The 21988-nt window shown below is 45.0% G+C and overlaps 2 non-coding genes across 2 annotated transcripts; both read left to right on the forward strand.

Annotated features, from left to right (window-relative positions):
* The first annotated feature begins 213 nt into the window (after positions 1-213).
* trnar-ucg (transfer RNA arginine (anticodon UCG)) lies at positions 214-302 on the forward strand. The gene is given in 2 exon segments: positions 214-250; positions 267-302. It is a non-coding gene; the product is annotated as a tRNA-Arg (tRNA).
* A 6946-nt stretch (positions 303-7248) lies between these two features.
* trnam-cau (transfer RNA methionine (anticodon CAU)) lies at positions 7249-7320 on the forward strand. The gene has a single exon. It is a non-coding gene; the product is annotated as a tRNA-Met (tRNA).
* Positions 7321-21988: the final 14668 nt, after the last annotated feature.

The raw sequence follows: 21988 nt of genomic DNA on the forward strand, positions 1-21988 counted from the left end.
TCGGTAAAAGCAAAATTGTGTTTTAAAAGTTTATTTAAACCGCTACGGGAAAATAGATTTTATGTACTTTCCCAGTCGATCACTTCTTTTCCACAGTGAAATTGGCGGCTTTCACAAATTCAAATATTCTGCCAGGTTGATAGGTTCAACCAATGATTTTTTTTATATTTTGTGCTTCGAGATTCTCTGATTGAATTATTCATGTAAGCTAATGGCTGTGTGGCCTAATGGATAAGGCGTCTGACTTCGATATATTCTATGATGTTATCAGAAGATTGCAGGTTCGAGTCCTGCCACGGTCATTTTGACCCGCAAGGATTTGGGGATTGAGTCGGGGACTGAACAGATTGGAAACCCGACATGGACTCAATGGGGCGAATGGCCTCCTCATGTGCTGTCACTGACTTTATGAGAAGAGGGTGACCAATCAGAAGTGGGCTGGGGTTACAGCGGGTTCAAACTGCAGGAATTCCAGGTCCCTGAATGACTGAGCTGAAACTTCTCAGTTTCACTGCAGGAAACACCGTCTCGGGGGAAATAACATCACAAATAATTCCATTTGACTAATTATTCAATTATAAAACAATGTGAAGGTGTGATGTTACTTTTCACTGTGAGGGGAGAATCCGCCATCTGGGTAAATCAGCAACTTTATAACATCGTCTGTACGTTTAGAAAAGAAACGATGAAAACTCTCCCCATAACCCTGGTGTGGTGGAAAGGCTCAATTCAGAGATTGGAATATAACGAGAGCAGAACATAAATCATTAACTGATATTTCCGGCATAAAACACACCCCAGCTCCCGTTCCCATGTCACTGCTGTCCCTATGAGGCGGTGGGTGACTCTGGAAAGAGACTTTGTTTTGTGTTTCTGCAGGAAAACCACAAAGATCCTCCCAGGCAGTGAAACTCATCTTCCCAGAATCTCCATACCAGATTGAAACAGAAAACACAAAGACAGTGAGAAAGTTCCAGAGAGTTACTGAGCATTAAAACCAATGAAATAACCCAATTCTAGAGAGATGTTGGTGCAGTTTTTTCAGAGCGATTGTGGGTGGCTCTTAAAAGAGCCGTTGTGTTTCGAGTGTTTTCACTACATGGTGGAGTTTTACTTGGAGTTGATGTACATGGTCACTCACTTTGTCCCTTCTCACATTCCGAGCGCTTTGTTGGGTGGAAATATTTATTCAGGCAGTTTCAACAGCTCAGAGCCGACTTTGAGTCAGAAACCAGAAATGGGATTACGGGACACAGACAAGGAATTTATGCTGGACCTTTAGAAATCTCACTGGTTATAGGCCTCAGTTAGAGCGTTGTGTCTAATTCCATGCTCCACACTTTAGCAGGAATGTCAAGGCCTCAGAGAGGGTGCAGAGGAGATTTACTGGAATGGTATCAGAAATGCAGGAATTCAGCTAATGTGGAAAGAATAGGGGTCTGGGGTGTGTGAAGCTGGGGTCCTTCTTCTTAGAGCAGAATGGCAGTTAATAGTTGTGTTCAACATTGTGAAGAGTTTTTATAAGAATAAAGAAGTTTGACTGCAATTAGACAGAGCCTTGGTGAGATCGCACATTATGGGCAGCACAGTGGTGCAGTGGTTAGCACCGCAGCCTCACAGCTCCAGCAACCCGGGTTCAATTCTGGGTACTGCCTAGGTGGAGTTTGCAAGTTCTCCCTGTGTCTGTGTGGGTTTTCTCCAGATGCTCCGGTTTCTTCCCACAAGCCAAAAGACTTGTTGGTAGGTAAATTGGCCATGATAAATTGTCCCTGGTTTAGGTAGGTGGGAGGGAAATATAGGGTCGGTGGGGATGTGGTAGGAATATGGGATTAGTGTAGGATTAGTATAAATGGGTGGTTGTTGGTCGGCACAGACTCGGTGGGCCGAAGGGCCTTTTTCAGTGCTGTATCTCTCTGTGACTCAAGAGATGTGGATGCTCGTTGGGTATATCCAAGAGAGAGATCGATAGGTTTTTGGATACTAAGGGAATCAAGGGATCTGTGCCAGTGTGGGAAGATGGAGTTGATGTAGGAAATCAGCTGTGATCTTATTGAATGGCAGAGCTATTTCCATGGGCCGAATGGCCCACTCCTATTTTTTATGTAACGTTCCATTCCTCTCAGGGAATATTTTTATTTTCAAAAAGAGAAATACTGCACACACTGGAAATCTGAATAATAACAGAAGATTCTGGAAACACTCAGCAGTTCCAGCAGTATCTGTGGAGAGAGGAAGGTAGGAGCAATGTTTCAGGTCTATAGAAGGGTCACAGAACTGGACCACTAACCCGAGCTTCTCTTCTCCACAGTTGTTTCCGGACTGGCTGAGTGTTTTCAGTATTTTAGGCTTTTTCTTTCTGTATTTCATCCTTTTCTCACTTGACTATTTGCTGTGAAACTTTCAGCGTTGTGCTCAATTCTTTGTGTCGTTGTGTTGCCTTTATTTGAAGTAATGTAAATAGTTTCCTGAAATGAATTTGCCAAATGGTTGGGCAAATTGTTCCAACCAGTTTTTGAGCAAGTTCACCACATGCACAGTGAAGGATTCCTTCACATTTGCGAAGACCATACAGGACTTGCATATCGATAGCAATGCCGTGTCCATGAGTCATTTGACATTGCTAGCCCATTCACCAATGTACCACTTCAGGAAGCCATAGATATTTGCAATGCAGTGCTATATCATGGTGATCTATACCCTTCACCATTGTGTGAATCTGTATTCATTGAACTTATGAACTCGGCAACTTGCACAGTTGAGTTCAGTTTTATTGACACCATGCATTGCTGGTGTTGCCATGGGATCCCCTCTAGGCCCAGCTCTCACAAACATCTTTGTTGGATTCCATGACAAAACTGTTTTTAAGGGAATGACACCTAACCTCCGACCGCTTGCATATTTCCAATATGTAGATGATACGTTTGCTAAATTTGAATCCGCAGCTGCATGAAATAATTTCCTTGCACGTCTTCATGGGCTTCATCCTACACTCAGATTCACCTTTGGAATGGAGCAGTCAAATGAGCTCCCTTTCCTTGATGTACTAGTTGAGAAATCTGCTAAGGGGTTTTCTACCACAGTCTACCGCAAACCTACCTTCACTGGTCAATACACGCGTTGGGATTATTACAGTTCCACGCGCTATAAAATTGGTCTTATCGACAACGTCATAAATAGGGCTGAGCCATTTGCTCACCATGCAAGCTTGATGCTGAAATAGGGCGAATCAAAGACATCCTGCATTACAATGGCTACACTGATCAGATCATTTCTCACTGCATATCACACAAACTTATAAATGGGCTGAAGGACGTCATTTTGAGCCCTGAAAAAGTGCCCAGTCTCCCTCAAATTACCCTGGAAGGGTAATATATCCCCAGTATTTGAGTAACAGGTGAAGCGAGCTGTTTCCTGCTGTTGCTATGCAGGAGCAACAAGTGTGGTGTTCGCCACTAACAGGATGCTGCTGTCAAGCAAAAGAGACATCCTGCCTATCACACAAATAAGTAACGTGATATATGAATTTCAATACCAGTGTGATGCTAGGTTTCTAGACCGTACATCCCAAAACTGGCGGATTGTATCAAATAACATGTCCCTTCCGCTGTTCGCAATGGGCCCAACCCAACCAACCCGTGCTTGCAAAACTCAAAACACAGTATCCAACATGAGATGTGATTCCACAATAGGACAACATTTGTGAAATAATTCTCAGTGTGCTGAGAATTACACTGACCACCGATTTAAGACTGTCAGTAGGGCTCGCAGTGTGGTGCACTGGTGTGTACTGCAAGCTACATATATTAATACACAGGGCCCTGTTCTTTGCAGACAGAAAGAACATGCACACATGTTGTGCCAGTTTCAGCTAAACAAAATAAGTGACAGCCATTCACTGGCTCATTCCACAGGGCAATGCCGTGACCAATCAGAGTCAAGCTGCCTGGTTTAAATTTCAGACAAAGCTGGGCAGTTATCTGTCAGTTACCATAAACTGATGCATTCTGAATGGCAATGCCTCGACCAATCAGAGTTCACTTGCCAACCAATCAGCACTCTCTTCTCATACAGAAGAAAGTTGTTGTTTTCCCTTCAATTGGTATTCTTGTGGATTGCCCTGCTGAGTGCAAGACGAAAACAACTGGCTACCAAAGTTTGGACAACATGTCACTATTTTCACGAAATGATTACTTTTATTTTCAATATAAAAATATAAAGCAATGTGAGTGTAACATTTACAGACAAATTCTATTACCTCACATTGCCTGATTCTTTCACACTGACAGACTATGTGAACTACTGTCCCGATTTTGCAGTTCTCACTTCCAGTTAGCAAATGTCAGCAATCTGTGATACAGTGCAGTTTACAGACCAGACCGTCAATCACAACATGCAATAATTGTTCAGCTTATGTTGGACTGGTGGGATTTAGAAATACTAGGAATTGAGATGAGCTGTTATTGTATTTAATTATTTGTTTCATGGGATGTGGACGTCGCCAGCCAGGCCAGCATTTATTGTCCATCCCTAATTGCCCATGAGAAGGTGGTGATGAGCTTCCTTCTTGAACCACTGCAGTCCATGTGGGGTAGGTACACCCACAGTGCTATTAGGAAGGGAGTTCCAGGATTTTTACCCAGCGACAGTGAAGGAAGGAATAGCGATATAGTTCCAAGTGAAGATGATGTGTAGCTTGGAGGAGAACTTTCAGGTGGTGGTATTCCCATGCATCTGCTGCCCTTGTCCTTCTAGGCAGTAGAGGATGCAGGTTTGGAAGGTGCTGCCTGACTAGCCTTGGTGCATTGTTGCAGTGCATCTTGTAGATGGGACACACTGCTGCCACTTTACGTCAGTGGTGAAGGGAGTGAATGTTGTGGACGGGGTGCCAATCAAGCGTGTTGCTTTGTCCTGGATGGTGTCGAGCTTCTTGAATGTTGTTGGAGCTGCACCCATCCGGGCAAGTGGATAGTATTCCATCACACTCCAGACTTGTGCCTTGTAAATGGTGGACCGGCTTGGGGAGTCAGGAGGTGAGTTACTCACCGCATGATTCCTACCCTCTGACCAGCTCATGTAGTCACACTATTTATAAGGCTACTCCAGTTCATTTTCTGGTCAATGGGAACCCCCAGGAAGTTGATAGTGGGGGATTCAGCGATCGTAATGCCGTTGAATGTCAATGGGAGATCGTTAGATTCTCTCTTGTTCGAGATGGTCATTGCCTGGCACTTGTGTGGCGCGAATGTGACTTGCCACTTATCAGCCCAAGCCTGGATATTGTCCAGGTCTTGCTGCATTTCTACATGGACTGCTTCACTATCTGAGGAGTCGCGAATGGTGCTAAATTTTGCAATCATCAGTGAACATCCCCACTTCTGACCTTATGATTGAAGGAAGGTCACTGATGAAGTAGTGAAGAAGGTTGGGCCGAGGATACTACCCTGAGGAACTCCAGCAGTAATGTCCTGGAGCTGAGGTGATTGACCTCCAACAATCACAACCATTTTCCTTTGTGCTAGGTACGATTCCAACCAGTGCAGAGTTTTCCTCTTGATTCCCATTGACTCCAGTTTTGCTCTGGCTCCTTGATGCCATACTCAGTCAAATGCTACCTTGATGTCAAGGGCAGACACTCTCACCTCACCTCTTGAGTTCAGCTCTTTTGTCCTTGTTTGAACCAAGGCTGTAATGAGGTCAGGAGCTGAATGGCCCTGGCGGAACCCAACTGAGCGTCACTGAACAGGTTATTGCAAAGCAAGTGCCCCGTCGATGACATCTTCCATCACGATACTGATGATTGAGAGTAGACTGATTTGGCAGCAATTGGCTGGGTTGGAATTGTCCTGCTATTTGTGTACAGGACATACCTGGGCAATTTTCCACATTGCCGGGTAGATGCCAGTATTGTACCTGTACTGGAACATCTTGGCTAGGGGCGCGGCACGTTCTGGAGCACAGGTCTTCAGTACTATTGCTGGAATATTGTCAGGGCACGTAGCCTTTGCTGTATCCAGTGCCTTCAGTCGTTTCTTGATATCACATTGAGTGAATCGAATTGGCTGAAGACTGGCATCTGTGATGCTGGGGACTTCAGAAGGAGGCCGAGATGGATCATCAACCCAGCACTTCTGGCTGCAGATTGTTTCAAATTCTTCATCCCTATCTTTTGCACTGATGTGCTGGGCTCCCCCATCATTGAGGTTGGGGATATTTGTGGAGCCACCTCCTCCTGTTGGTTGTTTAATTGTCCATCACCATTCATCATTGGATGTGGCAGGGTGTAGATCTGATCCATTGGTTGTGGGATCACTTAGCCCTGTCTATTGCATGCTGCTTCTGCTGTTTGGCATGAAAGTAGTCCTGGGCTGTAGCTTCATCAGGCTGATGCCTCATTTCAAGGTATGCCTGGTGCTGCTCCTGGCATGCCCTCCTGCACTCTTCATTGAATTAGGGTTGATCCCCCAGCTTGTTGGTAATGTTAGAGTGGGGGAATATGCCGGGCCATGAGGTTATAGAATGTGGTTGACTACAATTCTGCTGCTGCTAATGGTCCACAGCACCTCATGGATGCCTAGTTATACATTGCTGGTTCTGTTCAAAATCTATCCCATTTAGCACAGTGGTAGTGGCACACAACACGATAGAGGGTATCCTCAATGTGAAGACGGGACTTCATCTCCACAAGGACTGTGCAGTGGTCACTCCTACCAATACTGTCATGGACTGATGCATCTGCGGCAGGCAGATTGGTGACGATGAGTTCAAGTATGTTTTTCCCTCTTGTTCGTTCCCTCACCATCTCCCGCAGACCCAATCGAGCAGCTATGTCCGTTAGGACTCGGCCAGCATGGTCAGTAGTGGTGCTACCGAGCCACTCATGGTGATAGACATTGAAATCCCCCAGCCAGACTACATTCTGGACCCTTGCCACCCTCAGTGCTCCCTCCAAGTGGTGTTCATCAGTCTTTCGCTGTCTCTTGCTGGTTTGCTCAGTACCGTTCTCTGTCTGTTCCTTTCTGAGTCCTGATAATATCTTCCTGGTTTTCTGTGTGTCTTTCTCTGCCTGCCTCATTGTCGGTGCTGTTACTCCGTGTCCTTGTGTCATTGCGCAGTGAGGGTGAGTCCGTCAGCATGTGTGTTGCTGAGTCCGGGATTCTTGAGAAATCCGACTACAATCCTATTTTTATCAAAACATTGGGGAAATGAACATATTTCACTAACGGGCAGCCAAAATTTAAAACAGCAGTTAGCAGAGTGGCGCAGTGGAAGCGTGCTGGGCCCATAACCCAGAGGTCAATGGATCGAAACCATTTTCTGCTATTTATGCTTCGTAATAATGCAAACTGTTCACTTTCAAAACATCACGTATTTCCCCAGAATAACAAGATGCTTCCAAAGGCACTCCATTGCAATCAGCTTCTTCCTTCCAGTGAACACATCAATCAGTAACAAATCACATTTGCTCACACGAACACAAGCTGCAAACACGGACCAGCCGAGTCTCTCCCACTTTGTCAACCCCTTCCTGCAGAGCCTCCTCTCCACCACCAGATGGTGATGTTGGCCACAATAAAACCAGGACAAATGGTCACAGTGAGGAGACGGTCAGTCACAGAAAATAAAACAATAACAGGGAAAACCTTTGCACAACAACAGGGGACATCTTTACACAACAGAAAACATATTTACACACCAGGAAATACCTTTAGACAACAGGGAGAACACAATCATACAAATGCCTTGTTTCTCCGTCTCAGTCTCGTTGTCTCTCTCTCTGTCCCTCAGTTTTGCTTCCTCACTGTCTATTGGTTTTCTGTGTGTTTTTCTCTCTGTCCCGTTGTCGATGGTGTTACTCAGCGTCCTTGTAACATTGTGTAGCCAGGCTGAGCCTCCCAACACCTGTATTGCTGTAATAAAAACAGAAAATGCTGGAAATGCTCAGTAGGTCTGGCAGCATCTGTGGAGAAAGAAACAGTTAACAGTTCAGATCTGTTTCCTTAGCTCACATTAACTTTGTTCTCTCTCCACAGATGCCGCCAGACCAGCTGACTATTTCAAGCATTTTCTGTTTATGTTTCAGATTTCCAGCATCCGCAGTATTTTGCTTTTGTACGTGTGTTGCTATGTCTGGGACTGTTTGAGTGCAATGCTATTGCTTTATAAACAGCGTTGAAACAAACATTTATCTCGCTAACACACAGCACTAATACACAGCTGGATATAAACAGCAGCCTGCAGCAGAGGGCGCATTGGAAGTTTATCAACACAAATAATTCACCAACACTATATTTACTGCTATCCCCAATCACACCACGCTTCGTCTTAACATGTTTTACTCTTTATTTGCATCAACATCTTCCTTCCAGTAAACACTTCAATTTGGAACACAGCTTCCAAATCACCTTTATTCACAAACCCGAACACACACCAGCCCAGACTTTCCCCTTCCTGTCAACCCATTCCTGCATCACTGCCTCTCCACCAACAGTTGTTGCTAGAATCATACAATCATAGAATGGCGACAGCACAGAAGGAGGCCATTCAGCCTGTCGAACCCGTGCTGGCTCTCTGTTAGAGCACTAAAATAAAAGCAAAATACTGCGGATGCTGGAAATCTGAAACAAAAACAAGAAATGCTGGATTCACTCAGCAGGTCTGGCAGCATCTGTGGAAGGGTCACTGACCCGAAACGTTAACTCTGCTTCTCTTTCCACAGATGCTGCCAGACCTGCTGAGTGAATCCAGCATTTCTTGTTTTTGTCTCTGTTAGAGCAACTCACCTCATTTCACTCCCCAGTCAGTTCAATTTTGGAGGTGGGAAAACTTCTCGAAAGAATAATTCGGGACAAAATTAATAGTCCCATGGACAAATGTGGGTTAATTCAAGAAAGCCAGCATGGATTTCTTAAGGGAAAATCATGTTTAACTGTCCTGCTGGAGATTTTGATGAGGTAACAGAGAGGGTTGATGAGGGCAATGCTGTTGATGTGGTCTACATGGACTTTCAAAAGGTCTGGCAGCATCTGAAAGGTCACTGACCTGAAACGTTAACTTTGCTTCTCTCTGTACAGATGCTGCCTGACCTGCTGAGTATTTCCAGCATTTCTTGTTTTCATTATGGCACAGAGTTCCCTTTTCAAACTTACAGAATTAACCACAATAGTGTACTCTGAGATTCAAGTTAAATATCAGCCCAATATTTACACACATTATGAGTTTATAAGTTTCAGTATTAATTCCCATAGTGCATCCTGACATATACATTAGATATAACATAACATAAGAACAGAAGAAATAGGAGCAGGAGTAGGCCATTCGGCCCCTCAAGCCTGCCCTGCCATTCAGTAAGATCATGGCTGATCTGCCCCAGACCTCAACTCCTCTTTCATGCCAGCTCTTCATAGACCTCAACTCTCCAATATTTCAAAAATCTATTTACATCCTCTTTAAATACTTTCAGTGATTTAGCCTCCAATACTGACTCTTCCTGGTTTTCTGTGTGTCTTTCTCTGTCTGTTCCCTTTTGGGTCCGAATGATCTCTACCCGGTTTTCTGTGTGTCTTTCTCTGCCTGCCTCATTGTCGGTGCTGTTACTCTGTGTCCTTGTGTCATTGGGCAGTGAGGGTGAGTCCGTCAGCACGTGTGTTGCTGAGTCTGGGATTCTTGAGAAATCCGACTCCAATCCTATTTTTATAAAAACATTGGGGAAATGAACATATTTCACGAACAGGCAGCTAAAATTTAAACCAGCAGTTTGCAGAGTGGCGCAGCGGAAGCGTGCTGGGTCGATGGATCGAAACCATTCTCTGCTATTTATGTTTGGTCGTAACACAAACAGTTCACTTTCAAAACATCAAGTGTTTCCCCATAATAACAAGATGCGCTCGATTGCAATCAGCTTTTTCCTTCGAGTGAACGCATCAATCAGTAACAAATCACTTTTGCTCACACGAACACAAGCTGCAAACACGGGCCAGCCGAGTCTCTCCCACTTTGTCAACCCCCTTCCTGCAGAACCTCCTCTCCACCACCAGATGGTGATGTTGGCCACAATAAAACCAGGACAAATGGTCACAGTGAGGAGACGGTCAGCAACAGAAAATAAAACAATAACAGGGAAAACCTTTGCACAACAACAGGAGACATCTTTACACAACAGAAAACATATTTACACAACAGGAAATACCGTTACACAACAGGGAGTACACAATCATACAAATGCCTTGTTTCTCCATCTCAGTTTCGTTGTCTGTCTCTCTCTCTCTCTCCGTTCCTCACTTTTATTTCCTCACAGTCTATTAGTTTTCTGTGTGTTTTTCTCTCTGTCCCGTTGTCGATGGTGTCACTCAGCGTCCTTGTAACATTGCGTAGCCAGGCTGAGCCTCCCAACACCTGTGTTAGAGAACATAGAACATAGAACAGTACAGCACAGTACATGCCCTTCGGCCCACGATGTTGTGCCGAACCTTTAACCTACTCTAAGATCAAAACTACCTACATACCTTTCATTCTACTATCATCCATGTACCTATCCAAGAGACGCTTAAATGTCCCTAATGTATCTGCTTCTACTACCACCGCTGGCAGTGCATTCCACGCACCCACCACTCTCTGTGTAAAGAACCTACCTCTGACATCTCCCCGAAACCTTCCTCCATCACCTTAAAATTATGCCCCCTGGTGATAGCCCTTTCCACCCTGGGAAAAAGTCTCTGGCTATCCACTCTATCTATGCCTATCATCATCTTGTACCCCTCTATCAAGTCACCTCTCATCCTTCTTCGTTCCAATGGGAAAAGCCCCAGCACCCTCAACTTTTCTTCGTAAGACATGCCCTCCAGTCCAGACAGCATCCTGATAAATCTCCTCTGCACCCTCTCTAAAGCTTCCACATCCTTCCTATAATGAGACGACCAGAACTGAAAACAATATTCCAAGTGTGGTCTAACCAGGGCTTTATAGAGCTGCAGCATAACCTCGCGGCTCTTAAACTCAATCCCCCTGTTAATGAAAGCCAACACACCATACGCCTTCTTAACAACCCTATCAAACTTGGGTGGCAACTTTGAGCGATCTATGGACCTGGGCCCCAAGATCCCTCTGTTCCTCCACACTACCAAGAATCCTGTCTTTTAGCCTGTATTCTGCATTCAGATTCGACCTTCCAAAATGAATCACTTCACACTTTTCCAGGTTGAACTCCATCTGCCACTGCTCAGCCCAGCTCTGCACCCTGTCAATGTCCCGTTGCAACCTACAACAGCCTTCGACACTATCCACAACTCCAGCAACCTTCGTGTCATCGGCAAACTTGCTAACCCAGACTTCCACTTCCTCATCCAAGTCATTTATAAAAATCACAAAGCGCAGAGGTCCCAGAACAGATCCCTGCGGAACACCACTGGTCACCGAGCTCCAGGCTGAATACTTTCCATCTACTACCATCCTCTGTCTTCTATGGGCCAGCCAATTCTGTATCCAGACAGCCAACTTTCCCTGCATCCCATGCCTCCTTACTTTCTGAATGAGCCTACCATGGGGAACCTTATCAAACTCCTTGCTAAAATCCATATACACCACATCCACTGCTCTTCCTTCATCGATGTGTTTTGTCACATCTTCAAAGAATTCAATAAGTCTTGTGAGGCATGACCTGCCCCTCACAAAGCCATGCTGACTGTCTCTAATCAAACTATGCTTTTCCAACTAATCATAAATCCTGTCTCTCAGAATCCTCTCCAATAATTTGCCCACTACCGACATAAGACTGACTGGTCTATAATTCCCAGGGTTATCCCTATTCCCTTTCTTGAACAAGGGAATAACATTTGCCACCCTCCAATCATGTGGTACTACTCCAGTGGACAGTGAGGACGCAAAGAACATCGGCAAAGGCGCGGCAATCTCTTCCCTCGCTTCCCGTAATATCCTTGGGTATATCCCGGCTGGCCCCAGGGACTTATCTGTCCTCATGTCTTTCAAAATTTCCAGCACATCCTCCCTCTTAACATCAACCTGTTCGAGCATATCAGCCTGTTCCACGCTGTCCTCACAAACGTCCAGGTCCCTCTCACTAGTGAATACTGAAGCAAAGTATTCATTTACGACCTCCCCTACCTCCTCCGACTCCAGGCACAAGTTCCCTCCACTATCCCTGATCGGCCCTACCCTCAGTCTGGCCATCCTCTTGTTCCTCACATAAGTGTAGAACGCATTGGGATTTTCCTTAATCCTACCCGCCAAGACTTTTTCATGTCCCCTTCTAGCTCTCCTAAGTCCATTCTTCAGTTCCTTCCTGGCTACCTTGTAACCCTCTGGAGCCCTGTCTGATCCTTGCTTCCTCAACCTTAAGTAAGCTTCCTTCTTCCTCTTGACTAGCTGTTCCACATTTCTTGTCATCCAAGGTTCCTTCACCCTACCATCCCTTCCTTGCCTCATCGGGACAAACCTATCCAGCAGTCGCAGCAAGTGCTCCCTAAACAACCTCCACATTTCTGTCGTGCATTTCCCTGAGAACATCTGTTCCCAATTTATGCACCCCAGTTCCTGCCTAATAGCATTGTAATTCCCCCTCCCCCAATTAAATATTTTCCCATCCCGTCCGCTCCTGTCCCTCTCCATGACTACAGTAAAGGTCCGGGAGTTGTGATCACTATCACCGAAATGTTCTCCCACCGAGAGATCTGCCACCTGGCCTGGTTCGTTGCCAAGCACCAAATCCAACATAGCCTCCCCTCTAGTCGGCTTATCTACATATTGAGTCAGGAAACCTTCCTGGACACACCTGACAAAAACTGCTCCATCCAAACTATTTGCACGAAGGAGGTTCCAATCAATATTAGGGAAGTTGAAGTCACCCATGACAACAACCCTGTTACTTCTGCACCTTTCCAAAATCTGCCTCCCAATCTGTTCCTCCGTGTCTCTGTTGCTATTGGGGGGTCTATAGAAAACTCCCAATAAAGTGACTGCTCCTTTCCTGTTTCTGACTTCCACCCATAATGACTCAGTAGACAAACCCTCCTCGATGACCTCCCTTTCTGCAGCTGTGATACTATCCCTGATTAACAATGCAACTCCCCCACTTCTTTTACCTCCCTCCCTATTCCTTTTGAAACATCCAAACCCGGGAACATCCAACATCCATTCCTGCCCCTGTGATCTCCAAGTGTCCGTAATGGCCACAACATCGTAGCTCGAAGTACTGATCCATGCTCTAAGTTCATCACCCTTATTCCTGACACTTCTTGCATTAAAATAGACACACTTCAACCCATCATACTGGCTGAAACTTTGCCCTGTCAACTGTCTAACCTTCCTCACAGACTCTCTGCACTCTGTATCTGCCTGTTCAACAGCTACCCCATCCACTGATCCGTAGCTCCGGATCCCATACCTCTGCCAAACTAGTTTAAACCCTCCCGAAGAGCTCTAGCAAACCTCCCGCCCAGGATATTGGTGTCCCTCCAGTTCAGATGCAACCCGTCCTTCTTGTCCAGGTCCCACCTTCCCCAGAAGGTATCCCAATGATCCACATAACTGAAGCCCTCCCTGCTACACCAGCTCTGTAGCCACGTGTTCAGCTGCACTCGCTCTCTGTTTCTAGCCTCACTAGCACGTGGCACCGGTATCAATCCTGAGATTACTACTCTGCTCGTCTTGCCTTTTAGCTTCCAACCGAACTCCTATATTCGCTTTTCAGGTCCTCATCCCTTTTCCCAGCTATGTCATATGTACCACGACTTCTGGCTGCTCCCCCTCCCCTTTAAGAATCCGAAAGACTCGATCTGAGACATCCCTGACCCTGGCACCCAGGAGGCAACATACCATCCGGGAGTCTCGTTCGTGACCACAGAATCTCCTGTCTGTTCCTCTAACCATTGAATCTCCTATCACTATCGCTCTCCTATTCTCCACCCTTCCCTTCTGAGCCGCAGAGCCAGGCTCAGTGCCAGAGACCTGGCCGCTGTGGCTTTCCCCTGGTAGGTCCCCCCCCACAACCGTATACAAAACGGTATACTTATTCTTGAGGGGAACGGCCACAGGGGATCCCTGCACTGTGTGCCTATTCACTTTCCCTCCCCTGACGGTCACCCAGCAACCTTTATCCTGTGACTTAGGTGTCAGGACTTCCCTATAACTGCTCTCTATCATCCCCTCTGCCTCCCGCATGATCCGAAGTTCATCCAGCTCCAGCTCCCGTTCCCTAACGCGGTCTGTGAGGAGCTGGAGTTGGGTGCACTTCTCACAGGTGAAGTCAGCAGGGACACAAGTGGTGACCCTTACCTCCCACATCCTGCAAGAGGAGTATGCAACTGCCCTAGCTTCCATCCCCTCTGCTCCAAATTGACGACAGAGAATAAAAAAATATAAAGGAAAACCTTACCTTACCAAACCCTCCACACAAGAGTCCTTTTTTTTGGTTGGAGGAGGAGGATGGGTGGGAGACACGACACGTGTAGTGTTTCGGGTTTAGCCACTGCCCGAATATATAAGTTCACTTACCCAGCAGTCCCCGTGTCCGCGTCCGCCGAATCGTCAGGTAAGTACTTTATAGTGAAACGTACCTTCCCGGCTGCCCCCTGGCTCGCACTATCACCGCTACTGCTGATCAGAGGTGTTGCTGTAATAAAAACAGAAAATGCTGGAAATGCTCAGTAGGTCTGGCAGCATCTGTGCAGAGAGAAACAGTTAACAGTTCAGGTCTGTTTCCTTCGCTCACATTAACTTTGTTTCTTTCTCCACAGATGCTGCCAGACCTGCTGACTATTTCAAGCATTTTCTGTTTATGTTTCAGATTTCCAGCATCTGCAGTATTTTGCTTTTGTACGTGTGTTGCTATGTCTGGGACTGTTTGAGTGCAATGCTATTGCTTCATAAACAGCGTTGAAACAAACATTTATCTAGTGAACACACAGCACTAATACACAGCTGGATATAAACAGCAGCCTGCAGCAGAGGGTGCAGTGGAAGTTTATTAACACAAATAATTCACCAACAATATATTTACTGCGATCCTCAATCACACCACCCTTCATCTTAACACGTTTTATTCTTCATTGACATCAACTTCTTGCTTCCAATAAACACTTCAATTTGGAACACAGCTTCCAAATCACCTTTATTCACAAACCCGAACACAAGCTGCAAATGCTGCAAACACACACCAGCCCAGACTTTCCCCTTTCTGTCAACCCATTCCTGCATCACTGCCTCTCCACCAACAGTTGCTGCTAGAATCATACAATCATAGAATGGCTAAAGCACAGAAGGAGGCCATTCGTCCTGAAGAACCCATGCTGGCTCTCTGCTAAAGCAACTCACCTCGTCTCACTCCCCAGTCAGTTCAATGTCGGTGGTGGGAAAACTTCTCGAAAGAATAATTCGGTACAAAATTAATAGTCCCATGGACAAATGTGGGTTAATTCAGGAAAGACAGCATGGATTTCTTCAGGGAAAATCATGTTTAACTGTCCTGCTGGAGTTTTTTGATGAGGTAACAGCGAGGGATGATGAGGGCAATGCTGTTGATGTGGTCTACATGGACTTTCAAAAGGTCTGGCAGCATCTGAATGGTCACTGACCTGAAACATTAACTCTGTTTCTCTCTCCACAGATGTTGCCAGACCTGCTGAGTATTTCCAGCACTTTTTGTTTACATTTCAGATTTCTAGCATCTGCAGTATTTTGCTTTTATTGACTTTCAAAAGGAGTTTGATACAATGCAACACAACAGACTTGTGAACAAAGTTATAACTCATGGAATAAAAGGGACAGTAGTAACATGGACATGGAATTGGCTGAGTGACAGGAAACAAAGAGTAGTGATCAATGGATGTTCTTCGGGCGAGAGGAAGGTTTGTTGTGGAGTTCCCCAGGAGTCAGTGTTGGGACCCTTGCCTTTCCTGATATATATTAATGACCTAAACCTTGGTGTACAGGGCAGAATTTCAAAGTTTATGGATGATACGAAAATTGGAAGCATTGTGAATTTGTAGTAACAATTCTGTGATTCTGTGATTCCAATATTCAAGTCATTTATATATATGGTGGTCCTGACACTGACACTTGTGGACATCACTGTTCACCATCTTCCATTCTGAAAAACAACTAAATACCACAACTCGCTTTTCTTGATATTTCATACATTTTTTAATCTAAGCAGATACTGACCCTCCTATTCCAGGAACCTGAGTTTTGTTACCCAGCCTTTTATGTGGTAGTTTGTCAAACGCTTTCTTAAAATCCATATAGACAACATCCATTGCTTTCCCTTCATCAACCATTCTGTTACTTCATCAAAAAAATCAGTTATTTATTAATAGATGCAGTACTGAAACAGGCCCTTCGGCCCATCAAGTCTGTGCCGACCAACAACCACCCATTTATACTAATCTGACATTAATCCCATATTCCCTATCACAGCCCCACCATTCTTCTCCCACCTCCCTGCACTGGGGGCAATTTACAATGGCCAATTTACCTATCAATCTGCAAGTCTTTGGCTGTGCGAAGAAACCCACGCAGTCACAGGGAGAACTCAAACTGCGAACAGGGACTGAACACGGGTCGCTGGAGCTGTGAGGCTGCGGTGCTAAACACTGATCGCCCAAAATGACCGTGGCAGGACTCGAACCAACAATCTTCTGATAACATTGTTGAAGTCAGACGCCTTATCCATTAGGCCACAAGGCCAATAGCGAAGAAGTAAAAAGGTGCTGAACCTCTCAGTTTTCGGTCTACCCAAACCAAGTTCAAGGCCTGAAAAATGAACCGATTGCCTCATTCGTTCTGTGAATAATACAATGATTTCATAGACAAAGTTTTGAAACATTCCTGCCCATAAATCTTGATAACAGAGAGTGTGTGGATCTCCTGACTCAGAATGTTTCATGGATACAGTCCTCAGATCCGACAAGGAACCCCTGAACATCCACAGTAAAGACAGTGTGGATGAGGAAATGTAAGAGCTGGGAGCTGAAACTCAGGGACGGCCGAGCTCTCCTGTCATTGAGCTTGTGTGTCTGCTCTGCTCGCCGCACTTCCGGCTCTACTTTGTTTCCAATGAAAAGATGAAAAGGGCCGTTCGGTTTTCCTCTCACTGACAGCGTGTTTCACTCGGGTTAATATAACCCGGGACTTTTGCTGCTGAAATGAATTCTGCAAGGTCCCAGCAAACACACCGGCTCCCTCCTTTCTCCCCTCTTTCTATCGGATTGTTTTACCAGGAGGGGCTCAATAATAACAAACCCCCTGCAGGGAATGACCGCAAATTGAGCATCCAAATGGGGCAAGTGGGCAGCTTTCTGGGTTCTAGGTTCCCCCTACACCGCCCCTCCCTCCCTCCAGTCCAAGCCCCTCTTCACTTTCTTTGGGACTTTGATGAGGGTGAAATGGGGAAAGTTCCCATTGATGTTTGAATGCTGAATTGCTGCAAAGATCTGCGCACGCGCGACATAACCCCGCCCCCCCAGTGGGACGTCACAATGAGGAGTGGAGCGCATGCGCATCCTTCCCCAACCCAGTCTGTGAGGCCATTCACTCAATCAGGGGAAGATGCTTTAAATCAGCTGCGAATGGAGACTTCCCGGGCCCGGGGGAAGGGAACAAACAGCATCTGCTTCCAGCAGCCACTGCTTTGGGAGCGTGTCCGCAGATGTGCTCAGAGATTAGCATTGAGTGGTGGGAAGTTGAGGGGGAGTCGGGGAGTGTTTGAAACAGACACTGTGGAGCAGGAGCTGCTCCTGGAACATGGAGTGAGCCGGGGACACGGGGAAGGGAGAGTTCATTCTCGGACAGTGTCTGTACAGGCTCAGGGAGACACAATGGGAAGAAATCACTGTTGAAAATCACTGACAATTTCACCACCCAAAGGAGAGGGAATTTTCCTGCTTTAGTTCCAGTCTTTCACTGTTTGCTGGATTGTGAACAGTGGGGGGAAAATAGCTGCAAAATAACGATGTGGACAGTTAGACAAAGAACATATATTGCAGATAACAGGTGAGAAGTGTGAAAGGCACATTTTAAATAGTGGCTGCTGGTTTTTTCGTTGAAATAGAAATGTGACAGTGTGAAGGTCACTGCTCTATCGGACAGTCCCAGTCATTGAGCAGTTCAGGGCTTGTGTTGTTTCTGAATGTCACAAACTTCTTGTAAAAACACTGCAAACACCTGGTAAACAGAAGCTGAATACTGCAGTGCTGCAGTGGAGTCAGACACTGACACTGTTTGTGTTCCTGGTTTTCATTTCGCGATTGTTCATAATGATTATAATTGGGACGATTACATTGATCGTTTTTGTATCTTCTACCTCATCAATTCTTTCATTCCTGCAGGAAAATACATGAAGGAACCTGACTGGATGTGGTGATTCTTGGACACAAAGAAAAGTGCAGCGAGCTCGTTCCAACACACAGTCGGTACAGGATCACTCCCAAAGCACAGAGATACTGCCAGCTCATCAGTTCCACTGGAACAAATAAAAGTAGTCAGACAGACACTGATCCCAAAATCGAGAGACACATTTTCAATCCAACAGTCAAACAGCAGCAGGACAGACAGAAGTTGTTTCCATTTCACTCCAATTCAGTACAGCTGACAGGTTGATACATCAATCACAGTAGAAAAACAAACTCACTATCAGATCTAAATAAAGTCTGTCACCATGGTTACATTTTAAATATAAAACTTGAAACAGAACAGACACAATTTACCTCATTGAAAGGTACAGAATGAATGCAAGGAGGCTTCAAGGGGATTTAGACAGGGTAAGTGAATGGGCAAGAACATGGCAGATGGAATATAATGTAAATAAGTGTGAAGTTCTCCACTTTGGTAGAAAAACAGAAAGACAGAGTATTTCTTAAATGGTGAGAGGTTGAGAAGTGTCGATGTCCAAAGGGACCTGGGTGTCCTTGTTCATGAGACACTAAAAGCTGGTGTGCAGGTTCCGCAAGCAATTAGGAAGGCAAATGGTATGTTGGCTTCATTGAAAGCGTATTTGAGTACATGGTTAAACATGTATTGCTTCAATTGTATAAAGTCTAGCTGAGACTGCACCTGGAGTATTCTGTACTATTTAGGTTTCCTCATTGAAGGAAGGATAGACCTGTCACAGAGGGAGTGCAACAGAGATTCACCAGACTAATCCCCTGGGATGGTGGGATTGTCTTATGATGAGAGACTGCAGAAACTGGGCCGAAATTCTCTGGAGTTTCGAAGAATGAAAGGTGATCTCATTGAAACTTACAAAATTCTTATGGGGTGCGACAGGGTAGATATGGATAGGATGTTTCCTCTGTCTAGTGAGTCCAGAACAAGGGGACACAGTCTCAGAATAAGGGCAGGCCATTTGAGACTGAGATGAGCAGGAATTTCTTTACTCAGAGGGTGAGAAATCTGTGGAATTCTTTATCCCAGTGGGCTGTGGAAGATCAATCATTGAACATATTCAAGACAGAAATCGATAGATTTCTAAATACTAACGGGATCAAGGGATATGGAGAGAGCAGGGAAAAATGGCGTAGAGACAGATGATCAGTCACGATCTGTTTGAATATTGGAGCAGGCTTGATGGGCTGAATGGTCTAATGCCCCAATTTCCTATCATCCTTTGAATCCCAATAATGTACATCAGAACGTTAGACCAAGTTATGCATTACATACCAGTTCAAAAATCCCACAGAGATTAAGACTGAAAGATACAGTATCAATTCCATTACTACAAAATGAAGGACTTGGAGCTTGCAGACCAGCCCATGTATAAGATTGAAAGTTATATTTTCATTCACTATTGTTTTCACAGAGCTAAATATTGAATACCAATCCACAACTTGTACAGGACTACCAAATAAAACCTACAACTGTAAAATACAGTTAATCCATATTTTGAATTAAACACAAGGCAAATAAATATTGATACATTAAGAGAGCTGGAAACAGTGAGAGCAGAGTGGAGCATAAAGAGCCCAGGAGAGGGAGCATGAGTTCACTCGGAGAGCAGGGAACAGTGAGAGCAGGCGTCAAAAAAGGCAAAGGAATCCACAATTAATGGGAGAACACTGAATGGTGCAGAGGAAGTGAGGGACGTTGGAGTGAATGTCCACAGATCCCTGAAGTAGCAGTACAGGTCAATAAGGTGGTTCAGAAGGTATATGGAATCCTTTCCTTTATTAACTGAGGTATAGAATGTAAGGGTGACCTGGGTGTCCATGTCAATAAGTCACTGACAGCTAACATGCAGGTGCAGCAAGCAATTAGGAAGGCTAATAGTATGTTAGCCTTTATCACAAGAGGATTTGAGTACAGCAGTAGTGAATTCTTGCTTCAATTGTATAGAACCTTGGTTAGACTGCACTTGGAGTACTGTGTACAGTTTTGGTCTCCTTACCTTACGCAGGATATTATTGCCATGGAGGGAGTTCAATGAAGGTTCATCAAACTTGTTCCTGGGATGGTGGGATTGTCCTATGAAGAGACATTGGGGAAACTGGGGCTGTATTCTCTAGAGTTTTGAAGAATGAGAGGTGATCCCATTGAAACGCACAAAATATTGAAAGGACAGTGAGGGTAGATGCAGCTAAGATGTTTCCCCTGGTTGGGGAGTCGAGAACCAGGGGACGCAATTTCAAAATAAGGGGGAAGCTCCTTAGGACAGAGATGAGGAGAAATTTCTTTACTCGGAGGGTTGTGAATCTTTGGAATTCTGTACACCAGAGGGCTGTGGAAGCTCAGTCATTGAGTATGTTTAAAGCAGAGATTGATAGATTTCTAAATACAAATGACATAAGGGAATATGAGGAAAGTGTGGGGAAAAGGGCATTGAAGTGGATGATCAGCCATGATCATATTGAATGGTGGGGTAGGCTCGATGGGCTGAATGGCCGACTCCTGCTCCTATGTTTCGATGTTCCTAATGCCACATGATCGGCGAGACACAGCCTCAGGCCGACTTGTCGGGTGTTGCAAACAGATAACACTGCTTCTGATCTTCACCAGAACAGAGAGTGAGATGTAACATTGATCATCAAACAAACTGTGAGAGAATACAACAGAATAAAACACATGGAGAGACACTGTGGAATAACAAATTGATTTGATTGGAATGTTGAATTTTGATTGGAATGGATAAAACACCAGAAACAGCAGATGAAATTGGGATTCTCATCATTATATTGATCTGAAACAGAAAAGAGAAACTGATGGGAAGAAGGAAGAATGGAACTGTTCAGTTTTTTTGAGTTTTTCACTCACCCATGAAAGCTGATTAAAAAAAGATGCAAATAACAGAGAATTTCACCAAAAAGGGAGATTAAATGCTGCCGAAACCTTGGATGGAAGGATGCCCCAACAGATCACCTGTTTAACTGTCTCCTCACTGGGGGATTTCAATCAGTGAGCAATATTATTCTCTACCTTTTTTTTGTTAAATGAACCCAGAACTGTCACTTGGAGTTAATATCTGCATTCCGACTCCTGAATATTTTCTGGACACATTTCCTGCTGAAAGAACGAAGAACTCTTTTCTAATTTACACAATACTATATACACATTCATCAAACCTCTTAAGCTAGCATCCTTGGTGCTGCTCTCTCTTCTCCCAAACCTCATCTCATGTGACTGTTACATCACCACTCTGACAGTGGGAGGGGTTGATCCCACTGTCTTCAGCATTAACCCTTTACATCCTTATACTACACTGTCTGTCCAAACAAATGGGTGGAGGGAACTTCCTTCATTTATTCAAACACTTGAAAATCAACTCAAAGCCATCAGAGAGAGAGAGAGAGAGAGAGAGAGAGAGTGTCAGAGCACTTCCTGCATCCAGTCCTGACCCTGTCACACTCAGCAGCTGCTCACCCAGACCCCACTCTCATCAACACTGAACATTGTTACAGAGACCCTTCAAATAATGTTTATAAAAGGCGGAAAAATGCAAAGTTCATCGCAGCCGGATTGAATGGAACAAAGTTTAATATCTTCTCACCGT

Source organism: Heterodontus francisci, unplaced genomic scaffold (assembly GCF_036365525.1).
Source record: "Heterodontus francisci isolate sHetFra1 unplaced genomic scaffold, sHetFra1.hap1 HAP1_SCAFFOLD_59, whole genome shotgun sequence".
Lineage (NCBI taxonomy): Eukaryota > Metazoa > Chordata > Chondrichthyes > Heterodontiformes > Heterodontidae > Heterodontus > Heterodontus francisci.